Source organism: Stenella coeruleoalba (assembly GCF_951394435.1).
Source record: "Stenella coeruleoalba genome assembly, chromosome: 10".
Lineage (NCBI taxonomy): Eukaryota > Metazoa > Chordata > Mammalia > Artiodactyla > Delphinidae > Stenella > Stenella coeruleoalba.
In genome coordinates this window covers 87,029,215-87,054,226 of record NC_137156.1, presented here as the reverse complement: position 1 = coordinate 87,054,226, position 25,012 = coordinate 87,029,215, and the positions used below count along the sequence as shown (strand labels likewise).

The window sequence follows — 25,012 nt, the reverse complement described above, 5'->3', positions numbered from 1 at the left end:
GGAAAGTTAGATGCCAGAGAATTCTAACCTGGAGAGAGGGATGCTGGAGGGAGTGAGGGGTGTGTGTGTCGGGGGAAGGGCATTGCAGGGCAGCTTATAGGGTTTCAACCAGAACTGTCCACCTCTGACTGAGCAGGGTGGAATTTTGAAATACCACACCCAAACCCCAAACTCCCCAATTTGGGGGAAGTCAGATAATTTGCCTATATTGCCTAGGGAAAGAAGGGGCGCTACAGAATGCAGGGAATAATTTCCCAAGCTACTGTCCAAGCATTAAAAAAAAAAGACTTGATTAGTAAGAGTCATTGTTTTCCTCCCTCCCCCCCCAATAAGGACAGTTAACTTCAGTTAAGCCTTTATGGTGTGCCAGGCACTGTTTCCAAGTATTCTACAAGTATTCTTTCTCTTTTTAAAAATCCTGTATCAATCCTGTGAGACCACTGGTTTTACAGAAAAGGAAACTGAGGCACAAGCCAGTTAAGTAACTTTCCCAGAGTCACAAAACTAATCTGACTCCAGAGCCTGGGTACCTAGTCATTCTAGGGACAGATGAGGGGAGAGCCCAGAGTTCCTATGCCCAGCTTAGCGTGGGACCAACTGGCTAATGATGGTCAATCGGGCGTTTAGGTAGAAAGGGTCTGAGAAAGTCTCAGGTGACAGGTGAAACACAGATAGGGTATGGAAGCCTCAGGGAGACTCTGCCCACCTCTGCCTCTCACACCTTGGCACTCCTGAGGGCCCCAGAGCTTGGACTCAGCCTGGGAGAGAGTCAGAGAAATTCCTACATGAGAGTCATTTTGTTTCTGTCACTTCCAGGATCAGGGACCTGACAAAGAAATGAACTTTGGATGTCAAGAAAATGGAGGAATATTCCTCCGTGGTTGAGCTTGCGGCCTGTAATTCTACATGCATTGCACTGTGGTCCGGTTCTGGCTATTGTGATTAAATGAGGCATTCTGAAGAAATCAGGGTCCCAGTTAAAATATTCGAGTTTTAAGTCACAGTACCCGGGATTTGAACCCTAACCCTATCATTTAGTTGTTATGTGGCCTCAGTGTGAGCCTCAATTTCTTATCAGCAAAACAGGCGTGAGAATAGCAACCATACGAACCATAGTAATCGTACTAACAGCACCCGCCACGCGGGGTGTGTAACGATGAGATGAGCGAAACGTGCAAAATGCCCTGGGCAGTGCCTGGCGCAGGGTCGCTCCTCAGTCCACTGTAACCTATTTTTTCAAATGTCTCCATTCATTGGCGAGACAAATAAGAAATGGCTTTATTGTTTCCAATAATTGTCCCCAATCCAGCCATGTGACATTTTCCATCAGGAAACGCATCCTTAGAAGTCCAGCTGGATTCTACAATGTACCAGTTCCCTTACTAAAGCCATCAGTTTTGCTTCTTTACGCTGTATCCTGTTCATTTGAAAACTTCAATCTGGTTTTGGATTGAAAGGCCTTTTCCTGCTCTTGCCCTGGGTCAGGCCTGAACTATGATTCTAAGGGTCTGGAGGGGGAAGGAGGAAGGAGAGGAGGCACCGCCAAGCCTCCTGCCTTTCCTGATGAGTTCACAGACTGCTCTCCCATTGGCCAGTGCTGTTGCTGCCCCAGCGTTCTGTAGGCTGCCTGCCCTTGGCCTTACGACGGGCTCGTCTCCCAGCACCTCACTGAGTGCTGCGGCTTCCTTCCTGGATCTGGCCACAGCTGACTCTGCCATCATCCTCTGCGTGTAGGGTCCTTGCTCATCCACCTTCTGTGGCCAACTTTAGGGCCTCTGGGCACATATGAAATCCAGCTCCTGTACCTCTCAAGAACTAGGGACTTAGAGTGGGGTGCTCTGGGCCCTCTCTTACTCTTGGACTCCACCAGGGCATCCTACCCCAATTCTATCATCCCCTTTCTGGTGACAAAAACAAATGTCAGCGGGGCTTCCAATCAGCAAGTGGAATTCCACTGTGTTATGCCTGCAGGTGCCCCCAGTCACAAGGGTGTAGACCCTCTGGACCTCCCTTTCCTGGCTTTGGATGTGGGAACACACTTCCTCACCAAGGGAGCAAAAGAAAAGAAAAGGGCCTCTCTTGAAAAATGCTGCACTGCCACTAAAGGTGGCTTCCCCTCTCCACAGTCATGATGGGGGTGACGGTGATGGAAGTGATGGTGCAGACAGAATGGTTTTGAGCTTTGCGTTCAAGTTTAACGCACTTTGCATCTCTTTTCCCCATTCCTAGAACTCATTTCTATGTGTTCCCCTTTGAGCCTTCATTTTTCCTAATGACATCTGTGGGAAAACCCTTTCTTTAAAGTTTAGACTCACCCAATTCAGGATTCTTTCATTTCTTTTCCTCCTCTGTGTTGTTCAAAGACTGAGAGGTTTAAATACTATCATGGCATTGACTGGGGACAAGTGGGAGCCGATTTCTGTTCTATGCCCTCATCCTCTGAAACGCATAATGCTTCTGGAGGGTTGCTTATGAATCACCAGTGCCCTCATGGATCACCAGGGAGTTCCATTGGTTCTGTGAACCAGTGGCCATGTCTGTTCTTGTTTGACTTCATTCGATCCCATCCTTCCTTTAACAACTGTATTCTCCTGGCTTCTGTGATCCCAGAGACTCTCTGGGTTTTCCTTCCATCTCACTAGCTGTTCCTTCTCTGCCTGTGTGACCGAATCCCACCCTCCTCTCATCTCCAAATGTCAAGTGCCGTGAGGCTCAATCCAGAGCCCCCTTTTCTTATCCGTTTAAACATTCTCTTTAGATCCGTGGCTTCAGATACCGTGCTTTTCCCAGGACTTCCAAAGGCCTCCTGGAGTGACCTCGCCTTAGAATGCCACACCCTTGTAGTCGACTGTCCATGTGACATTTCTACTTGCCATGGTTAAGAAAACTCTTGTTGTCTTTTCTCCAGACCTGCTCCTATACCCCAGTCTTCTCCATCTCAGTGGACCGTGGACCATCAACTGAGTTCCCAAAGCCAAAGATCGAGGATTGGTCCTCCGCAGTCCCAGTGTACTCCATCTAGCAACAGTTTTTGACTCTATCTCCAAAACACAGCATCAGTCAGTTCCCCGAATTTCCACTGCTCCCATCTTGGTCCAGTTTGCTATCATCTCTTCCCAGCCTACCCACAGTGGCCACGTAACTGATACTTCCTTGCTTCTCTTATTCTCCCCACCCCACTATTCATTCATCACACAACAGCCAGCATAAGCTTAAAAATATACATAAATCATCAGATCATGTTATGCCTCTTCTGATGGTTCCCGATCACACTTTCAATGAAATCCCGACTGCTTACCTAGCTTACAGACCCTGCCTGATCTGGCCCTTGACGGAGAATGACCTCCAGCTTTATTCTCTACCATCCCTTTGCCCCACTTAACTGCAGTCACTTTGGCTGCTTTAATCATCTATTGCTGCAAATCCAACCACCCTGGAACTTAGTGTCTTGAAAACAGCAACCATGGGTTATTCTCACAATTCTGTGGATTAGCTGGGCTCGGCTGGGAGGCTCATCTCTGTTCGTCTGTGGTTTCAGCTGGGCTGACTCATGTGGCTGCATTTAGCTGGGATTCCTCCTGGGGCTGGAACTCCTCTCTCACATGACTGGCTCCTCAGCTGGGGGCCAGCCGAGCATCTATTTTTCTCCACGTGGTCCCTCCAGCAGTGTAGCTAGATCCCTATACACGTTGGCCCGGGGCTTCTTCAAGAGAGTGAAATAGGAAATAGCCAGAATCCTAGACCCAGAACCAAAACACAGCCACTCTGTTCACATTCGGCTGGTCAGAGCAAGTCACGAGTTGCACCCAGATTGAAAGGGAGGAAAGTTGACAAAGAATTTGTGGCCATCTTGAATCCACAGCCCTGACCCTCTTCCTGTTACTTGCGCGTGACCAGCTCATTCGTCCCTGGGGGCCTCTGTGCCTGCCCTCCCCTCCGTGTGGAGTGTCCTTCTCCCTGATCTCGGGACAGCTGGCACCTTCTTGTCATTCAAATCTCACCTCATATGCCAGCTGTTAAGAGGTGACCATCCAGTGAAAGAAGCCACCAGTCACTATTACGTTACACTTTGAACATTTTCTGCAGAGAATTATCACTCCCTGACTTTGTCGGTTTGTTTAACGATTTACTTTCACTTGTGTCTTTGCACAGCAGTGAAAGCCCCGTGAAGGCAGGAACCTGGCTGATCGGTTCACTCTGTATCTTTAGTTGCTAGAACACAGAGGAGGCAAAAGCCCCCAGTCAATACATGTTGAATAAATGAATGCAAGTGGTCTCTCGACCCTTGGAGGAGAAGAATCCATCCTTTGGAATCACATGGGCCTGGATTTTGCCCCTTGCTCGCTGTGTGACCATCGGAGAAGTTACCTAACTTCTCTGTGCTTCAGTCTCTAAAATGGGATGAGAGTTAAGAGAACCCACCTCAGCTTCATGGGGAGTTGTAAAGACAGATGACAATGATCAGACTTATCAAGGGGCCTGGCACTTGGAAAGCCCTCGTTATTATTTTAATGTAAACTCTAATCCGCTCCCTCCTCCTTACTTCTTTTTCCTGAGCTTCAAAACCAGGAGAGAAAAATCCCATGTAACTGTAGAAGGTGGGAATCACATTTCATTGTGATCCTTAAAATGCTCTCCCTTGGCTGCTCGCTGGCTCCAGCCAAGAGGAGGTCGTCATCCTGTGTCCACTGCCTTCCGGTGGTGAAGAGCAGGCTGGTCAAGGTCAGGGAAGGGCTGGAAGGTCCACTCTCTGCTTTTTTTTTTTTAAATTTATTTATTTTTGGCTGCGTTGGGTCTTTGTTGCTGTGTGCGGCCTTTCTCTACTTGTGGCGAGCGGGGGCTACTCTTCGTTGCCGTGTGTGGGCTTCTCACTGCGGTGGCTTCTCTTATTGCAGAGTATGGGCTCTAGGTGTGCGGGCTTCAGTAGTTGTGGCTCACGGGCTCCAGAGCGCAGGCTCCGTAGTTGTGGCGCACGGGCTTAGCTGCTCTGTGACATGTGGGATCTTCCTGGACCAGGGATCTAACCCATGTCCCTTGCATTGGCAGGCAGATTCTTAACCACTGCGCCACCAGGGAAGTCCCCCACTCTCTGATTTTTTACTGGAACCTTGAGCTCCTGCTGCAAGGGCCACCAGACCTCTGAGGAGCTCCTTTCAGATCTGAACCCGCTGAAAGCTGCCCTGGACCCTGGCTTCCTAATTTTCATTAAACGGTTTGGTCCGTCCCAATTAGAACCTTTTGAAACCACTGTACTCAATTTACTACCTAATTACTCTTACCTTGTTTGTTTAATGAAGCTTACATAATGATTCTGGTGATTTTTATGAAACCTTGGGTGGAGATTTTACTTTTCACTTTATAATTTGTGATTTTTATATTCACGTTTTATAACCTTGGGTTCTTAATCATAAAGTCATAAGGAGCTTAATTGATTTGAAACTAACCATGCCCTGAAGTGTGTACGCGTCAAATTGATTCAAATCGATCCAGCGAGTTTAAATAAAGCTTAGGCCAAGAACGTGATGGCACCTGATGGAAATTTTCCTAAAGCACTTGGGTGACTCAACTGTGCCACCATCTCCACACAGTAAATGATTGAATAAATACGTTTGGTTTTTTTGCATTTATCACGGTCTGAAAAGACAGGAGTTTTTTTTTTAAAGCCTAGGAAAAGTTAGACAAGTGTAAAATGTTCTATTTTGGGTTCTTTCTGGAAAGCTGTGGCGAGTTCACATTTTGAGGGCCTGCTGGTTTGGAATATACAGATACTAACATGTTTTGTTTCAGAGCATGACAGTCAACATCACCCTCTCAAGTTGAAAATGGTTGGAAATTCAGGACTGATGACAGAAGCAATGGAAAAACACAAGAGTCATTGAGATGAGTTTACTTAAAAAAATTTTTTTTTTTCTTAAGGAATGACCCATACAGGCATCTTCCCATGGAGAACTTTCTCTGAGTAAATGAACTCACAGGAGAAATCCTCAGTTTTCTAGAACAGAGTGAGTTCCATGAGGCATTTCTGCCAAATGACAAGTCAGTTTAGTTCTAATTGGCCCTAATGGGCACCCCTTCCCTCCCAGAGGCTACATTCTCTTACCCGCCACCCAGCAGTCCTCACAAAGGTGTGAAATCTTTTGCTGGCTTTGAAAAATATGGGACATAATTTCCCAGTGGGTCCCTGTAAACCCAGTGAACCTGATGGCTGGGCACAGGGAGAGGAGCCTGGCTCCGGGAAAGATGCAATTCCCAGGGCTCCGCTTCCTGTGGTCACGGCAGCGAACAGTCACACCGAATTTTCCTGTCACTGATCTCTCTAAAAGCATTTTCTTCTGTAAGCGGTTCTGATGGCTCCCAACTTGCTTTCACATCTCCACTTCTTGTTTCTTGCAAGTCAGTCATTTTGCTTTTCTCTCTCTTTTCAAGAATCTTTGGCAAAACGCTTCTTGGGCTCGGCTGTCTGCAGACAGTCTCTTATGCCGCGGGCTCCCTGCCACTACGGTGCTCAGCGGGGACGTCGCATGGCTTCCTAATGGGCCTCCCTGCCCTGGTCTTGTGTTGCAGACCATGCTTCTCGCTGCATGCCCCTCGGGGCCAGCACCACTGTCTGCTTTAGTCACCCCTCTGTGCCCAGGGCTGAGCGTTTGACAGAAAGAATTCGCTCAATTAAGAACTTCTTCATTTTTTCTACAAAATGCACAAAACCTAGGTGATAACTCAAAAGATTTTTACCTACTCAATCCCCCCCCCCCCATCAAGATACTGAACATTTCCAGCCGCCCCAGCAGGCTCCCTCACGCCCTCTCTGTCACACCCCTAGCCCTATTCATTCTGGAAGTAAACACACCACTGTGACTTTTATCACTGAACATTGATTTTTGGCCTCTCTTGACCTTCATCTATGGAATTGTTCAGTGTTATGGTCATGAAAGTACATCTCTCTGATCTCTGACTGTGGGGATTGACCTACAGCTGATTCTGCTGGGCTCTGAAATCCATCATCACCGTGTCCGTGGGAGGACACGCTTACCACAGGCTGCTCCAGCCTTTGACTGGGTGTGGAAGGGACATGAGTGCAGCCCATTCCTGGAAGATAGGCAACTCCACTGACCGGCAACTTTGGCTCAAGGACTGCCCATCAGTTTTGCTGAGCTTCTTTAGAACTGCATGGTGGTCTAAGATGATTCCGTCTCACCAATATTCCTCCTTGCATACCTTCCTTCATCCCCTCTCTCCTTCACAAGGGGCAGATCTGCATCATAGTCTGATGGTTCCCAGCCTCTCCAGGCTCCCTCCCCATTTTCCCAGAGGTGTTTCCCTTAAGCATCTCTTGGACACTTAATCTTGGCACCTCCTTCTTGGATGACCCAGACAAATGTCCACCCTTCTCTGGAGGCTTCTTTTCCTCATCACGAAGTCTGGATTTTCATCCACGTTGTTGCATGCAGCAGCAAGGTGTCCCTTTTCTTTATTGCTGTGTACTGTTCCACAGTATGAGGACACCTGTAAATTATTTTGCTTTTCTAGACTTGATGGGCATTTGGATTGCTACCTATTTTGGGCCATTATGAGTAAAACTGCTATGAGTATGCCTGGGCTTGTCTTTCGGAGGACACATGCAAGTATTTCTCTTGGGTGTGTCGTATGTCATGAAATTGCTGGGTTTGTAGGGTACCGGATGTTTAGTCTTTGTAGACACTTCAGAACAGTTTTGCAAAGTGAGTCTACCAGTTTACTTTCCCGTGCTTATAAAGTATTTACTGAAGGAACGAACTCAGGCCAGAAGGGTCTTTTTTAGAACTTAACTTTATCCCAGGCACTCCCCTGATTCAACACACACACACGGCTTTCCATGGTGTCCCCTTATTACAGATAATGTCCAAATCTAAAGTTACAAGCTGTGCAAGGCCCTGCGTGTTCTGGCCCTCGTGTGGTTCTCCAGTCTCATTGCTCACCACAGCCAGCAGCCAACACTCACCACCAGCACCAGCACCAGCAACATATACTCCACGTACACTGAGTCTCTCATCTTCAGATTATGCTGCAGTCTTTCTCTTCTCCAGGTTTTTGCACATATTGGACCCTCTGTCTTGAACAGCTCATTTTTTCATAATTATTTTCCTGCTTTGCCTAGTGTATGAGTTAGAAATGCTTTTGATTGCAAGCAATGAAAAAAAATGGATGCAGATGGGCTCAAATAGTGGCTTTTTTTTTTTTTCACATAACAAGAAATATAGAGGTGGGTAGCAGCTAGCATTGCTTCAGCAGCATGATGACAACAGGGCTGGTTCTGTGTTGCCTCATGGTCATAAGATGGCTACCACAGCTCCAGGCGTTACATCCTTCCTTTCCCATAAGAAGAATGGGAAAGGGCTAAACAAGCCATTTCTGTCTCTTTCATGAAGAAAGTAAAACTTTTGCCCAGAAAAACCTCCAGCAGACTTATGTTGGTGTCACATTGGCCAAACTTGGTCTCATAGACCCCTCTAGCTTCAAGGGATGCTGGGAAGCTTCTCATTCAAGCTTCCATAGTGGAGAACAATAAAAGTGGGAAAGGGTTTGGAAATGGCTATGGAATGATTCAACCCTCAGTGTCCTTTTCATTAAGCCAACTCTGACTCACCCTTCTGGTCTCAGTCCAGCTGTCCCTTCCTCTCAGAAGACTCCCTTGATGCCTCACCTTTTTAGGACTAATTAAATGTTTCACCATCGTATTGATCTTTTACGTTTTCCCCAGTCTTGCATTTATTTGCTGAACCTCACCTTGAGGTATATGTGAAATCAAGTTCTTCAAGAAAAAAACATGAAATTATATACAAGCATGATAAAATACGTATATATACGATCCCACTCAAAGCCTCCTCACCTCAGTCAGCATTTTTCCTGTTTTATGATCAAGTTCATATGCAACCACAAAGCCAACACGGCTTCCTGCAGGGGGAGCCCCCAACACTTCCTCCCATTGAATAAACTCCCAGGAAAGTGTTGATAAACTTGTCTCAGCACGTGTACCCACTAAATAGCTGCCAGTCCTGGCTGGAGACTCTCAGCCTTTTGTTTCGTTGCTATTTGAAAGCTTAAAATCCCCCCTTTTAGGGGTAATCTAGTTTAACAGGGAAGACCTTGGACTCTGGACCTAGAATGTCAGGGCTCAAATCCTGACTCTGAATTTACCGAATACATATACGGCTTAGGGCAAGTCACTCAACTTCCCTGGGCCTCAGTTTCTTCATCTATAAAATGGGAATATTAACAGCACTTAGCTGCTAGGGTTGCTGTGAGGATGAAATGAATTAATCCTTGAAAACCCTGTCACACAACAGGCACTGAGGCCACAGTGGCTGCCCTTATTCCCTCTGAGCCGTGTTTCCATCTGCTGTCCCCACCGGCCCCCTCTCCTCTCTCCTTTAAACTCGGCGAAATGCCTAATCCAATCACTGCCTAAATCAGTGACTATTACGTTTCCTCAGAGTATTTGCAGTCAGGTGCGGGAGCTCAAACAAGCAGCCCAGGAACCAGAGGACAGCAGCCGAGGCGGAGGGCGTGCTTGCTGCGTGCCTTGTGTGTATCAGCTGGCCGCTTGCTCACACTGGTCATCTCATTTTCCCCCTTCTGTACATAAGGAATCTGAGTCTTGGAGTGCTTTGTAAATGTAGAGTGTCCCAGCAGGCGATTAAACGCAGGGGTGTCTCATTTAAAGCCAGGGCTCAAATGGCTGGTTTTATGACTTAGGGCGGGGGCTGGACAGCACAGAGAGGCACCAGGTGCCCTGGAGTTCAGAGGTGGGAGAAGGTCAACCAACCTGGGGGCTTCCAAAAAGCTTTGCTGGACACCTGAGACACACGTTGGAGGGTGGGGAAGATTCTTGTCAGGCAGCTGGGAGAAAGGTTAGGAGTAGCGAGAAAGGCTTTTTAGATGAATGGCACAGCAAGAGCAAAGACACAAATTCCAGAAATGCAGGATATTTTGAGGGAAATAATGGTTGGGGGTACAGACTCTGGCAGTGGCAAAACCTTGGTTCAAATCCCAGCTCTGCTACTTCCTCCCTGTTTGACCTTGGTTAAGTTGCTTAACCTCTCTGTGCCTCAGTCACCCCATTTGTAAAATGAGAATAAGAGCACCTCCCCTGAAGCGGTTTGGGAGGATGAAATGAGAGGACGCTTGGGGTCTCCTACAGTGTAAACGTCCAGTCAGTGTTACCTGAGTTCAGTACCCCAGCCAGGCGGGGGGTCAGCAGTGTCACCTGCTCTCAGATTAGGGTGAGAAGAACAGAGGAAACGGCTTCTGAGGTTTCTCTGTGCTTGAGGTAAAAAAGTTGGAAGCACTTGTTCCCCTTGATTTCCTCTCACAGCAAGTGACAGCGTCAATCACGCTGTGGATGTGGAGTCTCTTTCAGCAACTTGCCCGCATCAGCAAAATGCAGATAGAAACATGACCATGAAAGAGAGAGAGAGAGAGAGAGAGAGAGAGAGAGAGAGAGAGAGAGAGAGAGGGAGGAGCTCATCTAAGTACCTGATTGCAAATATTTAGCTCCAGCAGATATTTAAGGCCCTTTTGTCAGGGAGAAACTTGGAGGTTGCTTTCTGGGAGAAATCATACACACTGAATGTCCCAGTACCTTTTCTGAGTCACTAACAAGACCCCAAAGTCAGCCCCATAGAGGAGGGGAAATCAGAAGAAAAGAAAGAGAGGTGATTAAAAAAAAAAAAACCTTTCACATTTCCTTCTCTGATGAGTCAGCTGGCACATGGTCAACAAACAGTTTTGAAGGACCTGAGACATCTCAGGCCATCCTTCACGGCTAGCTTTATGTTCGGAAAAGTCAGTGCGGAATTTCACTGGCTTCCCTGCCCTTCCCTTGCTCACGCTCCCATTTCCCCTTAAGAGATCTAAGGAGAATTTAATCCATATGGTTTTGATTCCCTCACTCATCAAAATGCAGTTTTCCAAGAGGCATTTGATCTCCAAGATATTATGTGACTATCTTTTTGTATTTTATTTTTTCCCCTTAGAAAAAAAGAGCCGATGGTTTGCCAAAAGTAAATGAACTCCAAACCCTTGGGGTCTGAACTGGGTTCAAGCATAAGTTCCAGGGAAGCCAAAGGGGATGTTGCTTGGTCAGAGACCTCAAATATTCTCTTCAGGAGCCAGGTGAATCCAAGCAAAGTGGGGGAGGACTGTTTTTGCTTTTCTTTCTCCTGTGCTTGTGTGCTGCCCCCTATTCTATCCTAATAACTGAATAATAGTTGATATATTAAATCATTCCTGAGTGCCAGGCACTGTGCTGAGTGGTTTAGAACGCTCTAATTGAGACTATATAATCATCCTTTGAGGGGTGTGCTCCCCCCACTTCTTCCTTTCTTTCCTTCCTCCCTTCCTTCATTCTTTCAACCATCAAATATTTTTTGAGCGTTTATTATGTGTCAGGCACTCTTCTAGGGTCTGCAGACGCCAAAGTACATCCTTACCCCGGGTAGCAGACATTCCAGTTTGGGTGCAATTAAGCAAACGAATAAGATGGTTTCAAGCAGACTCTGTGTGATGAAAAAAATAAAACAGAGGCGGCAGAAGGACTCCTGTTGGACTTGCACGCGTGGTCAGGAAGGACTGAGCGGAGATCGGAGGGACGGCAAGGATGCAGCTGCAAAGATCTGGGAACCCCGGCTGCCCTGCAGAGGGAAGGACAAGGACAAAGTCAAAGTCACAAAGTGGGAACGCGTTTGCACATCCAGGATAACGCAGAAAAGCCGCACGCCGGAGCGGCGGGCGGACTAGGGGGCGGGCGGACTAGGCGGCGGGCGAACTACGTAGTGGTGCGTGCGTGGTGCGTGGCGCGTGGCCGGGGTGGAACGTGCGTCAGGCGCGGAGGGATTCACGGGCCGCCCTGGAAGCTTCTGGAGTTCGGACGGGACAGGACGGAAGCGGTCTTGCGTCTGCACTGTTCTTCTGCGTGCTGGGTTGAGAAGAGATAGGAGGAGCGAAGACGGGAAAGGAGACGACGAAGCTACGCTAACCAGGGGGTACGGGTCCCCCTCCCTTTCCAAACTCAGGAGCCCAGTGGACCAAACAGCTGCTTGCGATGGGGCACGCTCTGCTGGCTCCACCGCTCATTCAGGGCACCTCAGGAACTGAAGAACTCTGGACACCGAGGATGCTCGCACCAGTCTACGGAGGCTCAGACCCACAGCAGGTAAGTGGGAGAGAGGCGGTTGGATTCTGGCACATTTGCGCAGGTGAGCTCGATGGAGGTGGCATGTGCGGAACAAAGGGAAGGAGGTACCAACGCACCCGGTTGAGGCTTGAACACGCGGGCAGATCAGTGCGTGGTCATCTCTTCGTTTTACAGATGAGCAGACGAGGCCCAGAGCAGTTGAATCAGCCGCCTGAGATCCTCTAGTAAGGGGCGGAGTGAGAAGCAAGCCCAGGCCTTTCTGCCTCTCAGATCGGATCTCTCAAGGGCGCTTTCGCAGCTCAACAGTTTGCCCTTAACCACCGGTTTGCACTCGTGAGGACAAACCGGCCACATTTCCCGGGATCTCACGGTGACTTCTTCGGCCCTTCTGGGTCTACTTTCCCTGCCTGACGGTGTAGCTCCCGCACGAGAATCCATAGACCAGGAACATTCTCTTTATTTTGGGTTTTTTCTGTCTTAAAACAAGCAGAATAAGCATACCATTGCTTTTCCCTTTACCTATTTGATTTGATTTTTGACAGTTTGCTCATGCCTAGTCTATACTCAGTAGGAGTTTGCTAAACACTGCTTTTGGGTTTTTTTTTTTGGTATATGTTAATCCCAAACTCCTAATTTCTCTCCTCCACCCCTCGCCCCTTTGGTAATCATAAATTTGTTTTCTATGTCTGTGGGTCTGTTTCTGTTTTGTATATAAACTCATTTGTATCAATTTTTTTTTTTAGATTCCACATAGAAGCGATATCAAATGATATTTGTCTTGTCTGACTCACTTCACTTAGTATAATAATCTCTAGGTCCATCCATATCGCTGCAAATGGCATTATTTCATTCTTTACCAAGCACTGTTGATTGACTAAATGCCCAAATGAGTGTTGCACATTTTATCTGGTGGTCAAGAACTGTAGAAAGCTTTCATTCACTCATTCATTCACCCACCGTTTCTGAGCACCATTTCAGATGTTATGCTGCGTGTTAGGCGCTCAGAGTGAAGAAAAGCTGATCTCTGCTTTCCAACAGTTTCTAATCTGGTTAGGGGTGAGCGTGTGTGAGTGTGTGTGAGTGAGTGTAGAATAGGAGGGACTGGTGTGTAAACCAATCATTTTGATGCACGAAAAAGGAGCACTCGAATGAAGATAATGCATGTACAAAATGTTGTAAGTCCCTGGAAGAGGGGAATGGTAGCTCTTGGGGAAGTTGGGGAGTCTTGTTAGCGATGGCTTCAGGGAGAAGGCAAGGTTCCAGCTCAGATCTGAGGGCCAGGGGGAGGAATTCTCCGGGAACTGAGTGGAAAGCTGAAGGTGGTTGTGTTGGCAGGCATGTATTCCACCCTGTGACCCCTTCCCCTAAGTTAGGAAGAAGGCTGGGATGGGGGGACCACTGGGGGGAGGTGGGGAGAGGAGGTTAGGGACGCATCCCTGAATCCCGCTGTGGCTTGGACATCTCTAGGACTTCCGCCGCCAGTTTCTGGGCTGAAGAAGTTCCCTGGTGCGTCTTTCTGGTGATGGTATTGCTGACTGTGGTGGAGAGGGGTTGCTTTCCCCACCCCGCATCCTTTCCCTTTTCTTTGATCAGCAGCCCTGATGCTTCTATGAGATCATCCTTGGCCCAGCCTCAGTCCACATGTTGTAGGAGAGGTCACCCCCACCCTGGCTGATTGGAATACAACATCTCCTTGGCCGTAGTGACCACAGGATCCATGCCATGCCAGTCAGGGCCAGAGAGACTCAGTTCTCCTATTTTCATCTGAATTACTGAAGAAGTGGAATTTTGCTCTCCTCCTGGATTAGATGCTGGAAGAGGGTGGTCTGAGGAGCTGTTGGTAGCCACTTCGCAGCTCCATGGAGTCAACACCAAGGAGCAGAATCTGGCGCCGAGAAGGGAGCTGGTTCTTGGTGACATCCTTTGAGCCCTGGATCAGTCAGTGCCTGAAGCCCCGCTTATTCTAGGGCATGAGCCAATAGCTTTCCTTTTTAGCTTTAGCCAGTTTGAGCTGGATTTCCTGTAACTTGTACCCACAGAATCCCAACTAATACTATGGCCAATAACACTATGATATGTCACGTCTCCAGAAAACCCTTTTCTTTCTTCCCAAGAAACTTTGGTCTTGGGATACAAAGGAGGAATAAAAGAATTTGGGGCATAATGGCCAGGAATGCACCTGGGAGGGGCAGAACACGTTTGCCCCTGATTTTCGGTTATCTGTGCTGTTCCCGCTAATGTCAACCACTTTTGTGTCCCTGAATGGAAGGATTTACTGCAGTGGTGTATTTCACTGGAAAGAGTTTTATAATTTCAGTACAAATGCTTGTTGGTGGTGGTGTGGGCTTTTTGTGGTCTTGTTTTTTACAAATCATAAGCAATGGTTTAAGTAGTTACTGAATTAGAGACAATTCTGATTTTAAAGGATTCTAGAAGTCACCTGGCTCAACATCGTTAAGTCTCTGCTTCTTCAACAGTAAAACAGAGGTAATCAGAGTGTGCCTCTCATAGGGGCATGAGCTGTCATGTCTGTTAAGCACTGACATAGATGCGCATATACTTTAATAGGAATACTACCTTATTTTAAATAGCTTAAGTAACAAGAGTTCAACATCTCATCCTAGAGAATCCAAGTTGTACATCTTTACAAAATTAGTTGTTTCAAATGTGTAAATGGTTTCTCTTTGGGCCTCAGTTTCCTCGTGTGTGTAAGGAGGGTGATAATAGTATTTACCTCATAGGATAGTTATTGAAGATTAAAAGAATAAGGCCCTGGGCCCCTCCAAGTTCACGCTTCACCCTCCTCTATGTCTAGAAGACTGATCTGAATGGGCTGTGGGCACAGGCTCCACTATTCTCTGGTTTCTGGAAGGTCCACCTCGTGGGAACCATGAGGTTGGAGTGGGAGGAGAATGAGGTTCATGTTCACTCCTGGGGAGGTCTGTGTGAGTGGGCCGTGACTCCTGCCGGGCAGCCCTGTCTACAGGATCTGGTAACCGCTCTGTGTGCTCAAGGCTGCAGGCCCAGGGGGCTGGGGGAGGGGGTGACAGCCCACCCTTTACCCCCCTGGTGCTGCACTCGCCCTGTGGTTTCTCTATATCTTGCCCACATCTTTGGAAACGGTCTTTCTAATAAACTCTCCCCAAAGTTCCTAATTTGAGCATGCCATCTGCAGGCCCTGACTGATTCACTCTGAGGCCAGAGCCGGGACGGAGCCTGGCTCACAGCAGATTCTCCTCATATGTGCTGCTGCTGTTGTTTTGTCGTCTGTGAAGCAAAGAATGAAACATAAGATGGATGTGTGGTCTGACCGTGGATTTCATTGTTTGAGGTCTTCTTAATCAGATGATGTGGTTTTACTCTCATGAGTTAGGAGCGGCCTTGACGAATGACTGGTCCTGCCATCTAAGTGCGGCCGGGAAGCAAGGCATATGGACACAACCTCCAAACCCCAGTCATCATGTTGGACTTTCAGTCCTCTGGTATCCTGACCTCCATTTATCGTAACCCTCACGATTCTCAAGTATAATCCAGGAGGTTTTCTCTTTCTGCTAATCTAATTTAAGCAAACCAACTGTGTTTGAAACTTCCGGTAGGGTCTATGTATGTTATGGACTGATGTCCAACAAATTCATATGTTGAAGCCCTAACCCCTGCCCCCCGCCCTGTGTGATACTATTTGGAGGTAAGGCCTTTGGGAAATAATTAGTTTTAGATGAGGTCATGAGGGTGCAGCCCCATGATGAGATTAGTGCCCTTACAAGAAGAAAAGAGACCAGAGCTTTCCCTCTCTTGGAACCCTCGAGGAATCAAATCGGCCAGCACCTTGATCTTGGACTTCTAGCCTCCAAAACTGTGAGAAATAAACTTCATTTATGTAAGGTTCCCAATCTTTGGTATTTTGCTGTAGCATCCTGAGCTAAGACAATGTAAATATTTCATATGAATAATGACAGTGTGAACTCTTCTGCCCTGAGAGCTCACTGTGGGCCAGATACTGGGCTAAGCATTCAGTGTGAATGACCTCATTCAATTTTCACAGTAACACTATGGCTACTTGTATTAGGAGTTGCCATCGGTGCCTTAAAATAGACAAGAAATAATAGTGATTTTAAGAAATATTTAATTTTTCTCATACATAAAAGAAGCCTGAACCTTGTTGGCCATGGTCTTAATAGTAGCTCCTTGATCATCAGAATCTCAGGCTCCTTCTGTCTTTCTTAGTTCAAAATTCCATCTTCAAGGTTACCTCATGGCCCAAGATGGCTGCTGTAGCTCCTGTCTTTATATCTACATCCCTGACAGTGAGGAAAAAGAGGAAAGCAAAAGATATTTTTTCAAGTTCCAGCTTGCTTTGTGAGCTTACTTTCCCAGAAATCCCACACAACAGCTGCCACTTACATCTCATGGGCCAGAGATTACTCCCATGGCCATACCTAGCTGCAAGGGAGGCTGGCCAAGGTAGTCTTTCAGCTGGGCTCACTGCAGCCTTCAGCCATGCTATCCTCATTTTACTGACAAAGAAGGTGAGGCTCTGAGAATCAGGGATCTTGCCTAAGACTTCACTGATGGTAAGACAGAGACAGCACTTGGGTGGAGGTCTGCCCAACTCCAATGCCCATGTTCTTTACCTCTTTACACTAATGACAGAGTTTGTCTAAGAAGCAAGGCAGGAGCCTGCACAGGCTGCTCCCTGTGTGCTCAAATGTCTCCAGGGCTGTTGTATGGACACCTGCTGAATGGGTCCAGAGTTTTGAACAATTCTGGTTTGTGTCCAAAACTGACTCACAGAAGGTTTTCCAAAGGGAGCCCTTACATAAATGGAGGACTGTCTTAACTTGTTTGCCCATCTCTCTTTCCTGGTAGACTGTAGGCTTCTTGGGGGCCGGTTCCCCAGCAGTATGCCCAGTGGCCAAGACAGTGCCAAGATAGTGCCTCGCCCACTGTAGGGGCTCAATAAGCATTTGTTGAATCAATGAAGAAGTGAGTAAGTGAACTAATGAATTCATGCATAGCTAACAATCTTGAAAGGTAGTGAACTTCTTTTTCCTGGTTGGTATTTCCCACCAGCTGACCAACTGTGTTGAAACAACCCCTGTAAGAGTTAAAAGTCTCCCAGAGAAAACCACCCTTTGTCAACTGTGAGTCCCAGGAGTCTCCATCTGTGAAGATTAGCATGTGTGGCCCCCATGAGACCTTTCTATCTGATAGGTTTCTGGGTATCCTTTTTTTTCCGATTGGCCTATAAAATGTACTAAGGAATTATGCTAATGCTGGTATCTCTCCAACCACATCCTATTGAGGATTGGATCTATTTTTCAAAGACAAAACTCAGTTTTAATTTAGTGTCCCCATGACATTTTCCCTTTCAAGCACATGAAGGATGCTTCTGCAAAGGAAGAGGTCTTGGGAAATCTTTCACGGATGGCTGCGCTTCACGCCTGGGTGGAGTAACCCTCAGCACGCCAGCTTTCAATTAGAAGTAAATAAATGGAGACAGCTTTGCAGTGTGCCCAGCAGTCTGAAAGATTAACCTGGGACCTTGGGCCTTGATTTTTCCCACTGCGGCTGAAAATTTTCATTTACATTTTTTTGCCATATTCTGAGCAGCTGTAACATACAAGGTTTAAACTTGAAGACCTTTTCTCCTTGTCTCTGCCACCTCTTTTCCCACCCCCAATCTTTAAGAATGCCATGAGCCCGGAGGCATCTGTGGGGAGCCCGGGAGGTGCCCTTTCTCTGCACTTGTGGATTCTGAATGGAATTCTCTAGCTGGACCTTTGGTCCTCATGGGGCCAAGTAACAGTGTCTTTGTCCCCCTCTGTGATCGTAATTCTGTTTGAAGTTAGGGCAGAAGGGGACACGTCTGGCCTCTGCCCACCACATTCGGAAGCATAGGTGGATTGGGAAGGGCTTTGGTTAGGACTGGGGATAGGGTCTGCTCTGGGGTTGGACTCCTTGCTGTGCATTTCCTCGAATTTCGAGACCCGAGGGGAAGGTCATCGCATTATTTTGAGGTTCTTCTATCAGGGAACTATATCATTTAGTTGTTGCTGCATAACGAGCCACTCTGAAACTTAGTAGCTTAAGGTAACATCGTTGACTTCGCTCATAATTTTGTAAATCAGCAATGTGGGCTGGTCTCAGCTGGGCAGTCCTTATGGCCTGGGCTGGAATTGGCTGATCTCAGATGGGCATGATCGGCTGGTGGCTGGGTTTATGATATCTGGGGCCACGTGGGCTCTCATCATCCAGCAGGCTAGCCTAAACTCGCCTGCCTGGTGGCAGAAGGATTCCGAGAGCAAGCACAGAAGCTTCTTGAGGCCTAGACTCAGAATTGGCATGACGACACTTTCACTCCATTCTTTTGATCAAACCAAGTCAGCACCCTAGCTCCAATGCTAGGAATGGAGGAGATGGGCCCCACCTCTTGATGGGAAGGGCTACAAAGAATTTTGGCCATTTTTGTAATCTACAACAGGGAGTGATTTTCCAGATGTGCTTTTCAAGCCGAGTGCTTTCATGGGAGAGCCTCGGGGGCCACCATCGGGTCAAGGTTCGAGTTTGGGCTGCCCCCTCTCACCTTCAACCAGAGTAACTCACTTTTTAAATTTTAATTTTACTGGAGTATAGTTGATTTACAATGTTGTGTTAATTTCAGGTGCACAACAAAGTGATTCAGTTATACATATACATGCATTCATTCTTTTTTAGATTCTTTTCTCATGTAAGTTATCACAGAATATTGAGTAGCGTTCCCTGTGCCAGATCCTTGTTGGTTACCTGTCTTATATATATAGTTGTCTGTGTATGTTCATCCCAAGCTCCTGATTTATCCCTCCCTGCCACGTTTCCCCCCTTTGGTAACCATAAGTTTGTTGTCAATATCTGTAAGTCTGTTTCTGTTTTATAAATAAGCTCATTTGTATATTTATTTATTTATTTATTTTTGGCTGCTTTCGGTCTTCGTTGCTGTGCACAGGCTTCCTCTAGTTGCGGCGAGCGGGGGCTACTCTTCGTTGCGGTGCACGGGCTTCTCATTGCGGTGACTTCTCTTGTGGAGCACGGGCTCTAGGCACGCGGGCTCAGTAGTTGTGGCACGCAGGCTCAGTAGTTGTGGCTCACGGACTCTAGAGCGCAGGCTCAGTAGTTGTGGTGCACGGGCTTAGTTGCTCCACGGCACATGGAATCTTCCCGGACCCGGGATCCAACCCGTGTACCCTGCATTGGCAGGCGGATTCTTAACCACTGCACCACCAGGGAAATCCCCATTTGTATCTTCTTTTTTTTAAAATTAGATTCCACATATGAGTGATATCATATGATATTTGTCTTTCTCTGTCTGACTTACTTCACTCAGTATGGTAATCTCTAGGTCCATCCATGTTACTGCAAATGGCATTATTTCATTCTTTTTTATGATGAGTAATATTCCACTGTATATACGTACCACATCTTCTTTATCCATTCCTCTGTCGATGGACATTTAGGTTGCTTCCATGTCTCGGCTATTGTAAATAGTGCTGCAATGAACATTGGGGTTTATCTGCAAGATATATTGGACTTCCAAGTAACTTCTCATTAGAACAAAAATTGTCATTGTTAAAAGATATTTGAATACCAATTTGTTGGAAGTAATTGTCAGGATCTCTGCTGCCTCCTCTGTGACTCACAGAATTGCACTTCCTGCTTTCTGGTGAAAGAGAACTAATGCCGAGAAGGAGGAAGATGCTGACCTTGGCCATTCACTCATCGTTCTCACCGCGCCCAGTAACCCATGCAGTCTTGTTTTCCTAGTCTGTAAAAAGTAGGTGGAAGACACTCATGCAGTAGTAAAGTCCTGACCCTGAAGCCAGACTTTCAGGGTTCCAGCCCCAGATTCTTTAGCTGCATTGTAGCCTTAGGAGAACTACTTATCCTCTCCAAGCACAATTTCTTCATTTATAAAATGGGAATGAGAATAACACTGCCTACTTCGTAAAGTTGTTGCGTGGATTGAGTAAGATAAGATAATTTGTATAGCATAAGAATTACTCAATATATGTTTGCTATTATTATGATGTACTTTTCAAGTTCCCTTAAAATTTGAATAAATTATGCATCTCTGAGGTTCAGGTTGGCAGTGCTGTTTTTATATTCTGTTGAGAACCCAGTTCCTGGTTTCAACGTGATCTGGTCTGGGATTTTTTTCTAGGAAGGTATTAAACAGAGCAAAACAAACCTCTGCCTACTGGCCTGCCTCCAAATGGTAGAATTCAGCTGTTAGAGATTCATTCCTTTGGCTGAATACATTAAGGCATCCTTATTCATTCATACTTTGTATGAATTGGTTGAGTAGATCCTTTTCTTCCATGAATATCAAGCTGAACCTTAAGCACTGAGAAAATGTGAACTTAGTTGGAAAGTTTTGAAGAGGAGGGAGTGATGATGCCTATTATATGAAGAGGAGAGGGGGGATAGGTTTGGGCTGGCCACTGCCGGGAGAGGAAGGGGAGCAGGGAGCAAGGAGTTTACTGCCTAAATGAAGCAGGAGACCCTTACCCTTGTGGGAGAAGAGTCAAGAGGCACCGGACCTGCTTTCCTGTGTGGAACCACCAGCTGTGCAAGAATATTCAAAGCCTCTGTGGCCGCCATCCAACAGGAAGGAACTCTTTGTATGCCCCTGGATGATGGAGGAGCTGGAATTTTCCTCAACTCCCCTGGGGCATGTAGCTTCAGTTTCTCAGGGAGAAGTCTCTGTCCCCACATTGACACTGAGCAGGTTGCCCGTCAGGTTGGTCCTGCCCAATAGGCTCTGCGCCCGTTGCTCAGCCTGCAGTCTTCCACTCAGCCAGGCCTTGGCAAACAGGCCCCGACTTGCCAGGCTGGACCCTGGACCACGGGCCTGATGGGAAAGTTAGGGCAATATGGCCCCAGACTCACTCTTCAGATACCATGCAGAGATGGGGTTCACTGGTGGTAGCTCATCATGGGATGACAAGATTTGGCCAGGAGAGCTCCTTGGACCAGACGTGTGTGTCCTGCAGAACCCAGCAAATCTCTGGCTGATTCAGGGAGCAGGTGGAGGTGGGCTCCGGCTCTGAGCCCACTGTCTGTGTGGAAGTACCCCTCTTCCCTTTAAAATTGTATTTTGGTACCAAAGATAAACTAGGGACCCATGCTGACCTTATCTGAGGGTGGGGGGCTTTGTTTTTCGGAGGGATTTGCCTTAGAATTTTTTTACCCACCAAATTTCCTATTATCTTTGGGAGTTACACGTTTTCTTTCTTTCTTTTCTTTTTTATTATTGGAACGTCTGTCATTTTTTTTTTTTTTGGCCACACCTCGTGGCATATGGGATCTTAGTTTCCCGACCAGGGATCAAACCCGAGCCCCCTGCATTGGAAGTGCAAAGTCTTAACCACTGGACCTCCAGGGAAGTCCCGGACTATCATTTTTATTAAACAAGTCATCTGTGTTCATTATGGAAAAATCTGAGAAAGAACAGATAAGTGAAAGTTTTGGTTGTTGTGAAAAATTGCTTGCATTGCTATTAAATTCTCTCCCTCCCTCCCTCTCTCTCCATAGCTCTCTGTTGAGAGCACAACCCATGATTTATTGACATAATCTCCTATTGTCGGGCATTCAGGAGTGTTTTTCCAGGCTTCCAGCACCTGCAGAAATCCCTGTGGGATGAAGCTTCAGTCACCTCCAGTGGTCGCTGACAGGTACCTCGTCCTTTATTAGCTGCCTGCCCTCGCCCGTCTCACTTCTCCACTTCCCTACCCGTTTCTCTTTTGCCGCCGAAATAAACCACCTGCCCTTGAATCCTCGTCTGGGGCTGCTCCTTGGGGCCCCACACTAATGCAGCGATCACCAGCTTTGGGTTAGAAAGACCTCCCTTTCCCAGTGATTGACTTGATACCACTTTTCAGGAACAGAGTTTCTTGCCTGATATCGGGTACCCAGAGGTCAGGGCTCTGCTGGCTCACTTAGGCCACTTTGGCTGTGCCTCCTGGGTTTGGCATCTCAGTCTTTGGCCTCCAAGTTTCTTGTCCTTTTGCCACCAGATTTATGTGAGCCTTTTGCCAAGGCCGGCTTGTCACTGATGGCTAGTCCCTGTTCTTCCTCTTGTCACTTTGTCCCTGAGTTAATCCACTCTGACAATTCAGCTGGCTCCTCTCTGGGCTTTCCTATCAATAAATCTTTACTCAGCCTCCGGCTGGAAGCAGGAGCCCCGGGCCACACTGTGAGGTAGGTGAAGGAATTCTCTTGACCCTGCTTTGAAACCTCAGCTTTTTCTTGTAATCCTCTCTTTAAAGAATTTTTTGTTACTAGACTGTTATCTGAGGTGACATCTCATCCAAGTAGAGAGAGTTAAAAAAAATATATATATATATATATATTGCAAACATGGCCCATATTCTTTAGTTTATACTTCCCCAGAATTGCCATTTTGAGGGTCCAAAGTCTGAGAACCCTGCCAAAGTACTCTAACATATACATTGATTTGAGCTAATATGTAAGTGCTTGCTAGGGTCTTGAAGAAGAGTTCTTGCTGAAAGACATTTGTAATCTGGGGACCTTTATCCAAAGACGTGAATGTAAATGTGGGAATTTCACGCACTGTGGTAGGAAGTTTTAGTGACTCTCCAAATAGCATTCACATTTTGGCAGGGCGATACCTTGGCCTGGGGTAAAGAATTATAGTGCTTTTCTTTCCTCGCTCCCTCCCTTCCTCCCTCCCTCCCTCCCTCCCTCCCTCCTTTCCTTCCTTCCTTCTTGTCAAGAAAGGTAGTACAATTGATTCTACCAGTTACTACCTTTGTGATCTTGGGCAAAGTACTTATTCTTTCTGGGTCTGTTTTTCCGCCTGTAACATGGAGGTAATGACAGGATTACTGTCATCCTGCCTTTTGGAGTTTTTGTGAGGATGAAATGAGCTAATACCTGTAAAGCACTTAGGACAGTACCTGGCACAAATAACCCTTCAAAACATATTTGCTCTTATTATCAATTAACTCATAAAATCAATAAAGCACCTATTTCGTGGCGGGTCCTGAAGCAGCAGGGTGACTAAGTGAGCCTCAAAGCGTCTAGTGTAAGATAATTTAGGGTACGGTTATTCAGACTGCCTCCAGGAAACCACAATTTTATGTTTTCTGTCTCTTCCCTGAATCAAAAGAATTCGGCCTATTTTAGGTAGGAAAGCGAGCTCTCCTCCAGGAAGCCGCTCATGATTGAGTCCAGGCAAATATGTCATCTCAAGGCAAGGGTGGTTGACAGAAGGAAAGCATTGGCAGGTTTTCGATAATTAATGATTTGGGCATTGATTTTAATGGCTCCCAAGGTCTTTTGGGAAAGAAGAGAGAAGGATGAGGTTGTGGATAAAAGATGTGCTGAAATGGACTGGAGTGGGGTCTGGGGCCGTGGGGTGGATACGTGCTGGGCAGACACGAGAAGGAACCCTGGGAGGGGCGCTGGTCCCAGGCTCAGTGTTCTGTTGGCCTGCAGCCTTGCCAGCGCTGCCTGGTTGAGAGCACGGACTCCGGAGCCTGCCTGTGGGTTCTGATCTCTGCTTTACCGCTTACTGGCTGTGTCATATTGTATCTCCCACAACGTGACTGGCATTCGTCCCACTGAGAGGGGGTTCTGTGCTCCCTCTCCTTGGATACAAAACAGGGCTTGTGACACCCCTGACCAAGGAGTGGGCAGAGGGGATACTGTGTGACTTCTCAGGCTGAATCATAAAAAGGATCTAGTTCCCCCTCTGGCAGTCTCTCTCTCTAGGGACACTCTCCCTTGGAACCTACCCACCATGATATAAGGAAGGTCAGGCCACGTGGAGAGACTGCATCTGGGCAGGCATTCCAGCTGACAGCCCTAGCTCGGCCCCCAGGCAACAGCATCAGTCACCAGGCATGTGGGGGAACGAGCCTTCAGATTATTCTGGGACCCAGCTTTTTAGGCTTCTGCATGGAGCAGAGATAAGCTATCCCTGTTAGACCCTGTCTGAACTCCTGACCCACAGACACCCTGAGAGATAATATAAATTTTATTGTTTTAAGCCACTAAGTTTGTTATGCAGCAGTAGATAGCTAACATGCCAGCTCTGTGACCTCAAACAGGTTACATAACTTCCCTTTGCTTTGTTTCCTCATTTATAAAATGGGGCTAATTACAATATCCAGTGTGCTGGTAAATCAGCTCTCCAAAAAAGAAAAAAAAAAAAAAAAAAAAGCCATGAGTTTTTGCATTTGCTGATTTCTGTGGTGTAAATACTCCCGCAGTGGTCACTTTCAAGCAGACAATGGTTTAGAAACCAGATGGTGAAATTCCTAAATATTTAACAATTGGTTCTCATGACCCCAGTACAAGCCATCTCCAACACACAACCAAAATGTCTCCCTCTTAGCAGTAAATGATTTAATATCCATAAATAATTTAGACACAGCACAGAGTAAGTGCTCTGTGTTTGCTATTAAAATTCCTGCTGTTGTTGTAGTTATTGTTGTCACATGGACCCAGTTGATCTGCAGACGGCTGCAGTGCCACTCCATCCACACAGGGCTTCCCAAGGATTAGCTGGTCGCACTGGCCATTCCAACTCTGACAGAACCCGGAGACCTCTACCCTGTAATGCCCCAGGTACTTGTGAGCCGCAGGGGGGGGAGGGCATGGGCACACAGCGGGTGATGTAGGGCGAGGGGGCTGGTGTGCAAAGCGTTCCTGCCTGTACGTGTCAGGGGGAGCCCTCGGTAAGGCAGTGGTCAGTGCTTCCTCACCACACAGACAGCACAGTACAGTTGGGCAGATGCCCAGAGGGGCTAAGCTCGGGGTGCAGTGGGAACCCACGGAAGG

The 25,012-nt window shown here is 47.1% G+C and overlaps 1 long non-coding RNA gene across 1 annotated transcript in view; it reads left to right on the top strand.

Annotated features, from left to right (window-relative positions):
* The first annotated feature begins 11,707 nt into the window (after positions 1 to 11,707).
* The window catches only part of LOC307192867, a 90,937-nt gene continuing 77,632 nt past the window's right edge, over positions 11,708 to 25,012 (top strand). Inside the window, exon 1 of the long non-coding RNA XR_013830191.1 lies at positions 11,708 to 12,190. This is a non-coding gene — a long non-coding RNA (uncharacterized lncRNA). The remainder of the gene's footprint in view (positions 12,191 to 25,012) is intronic.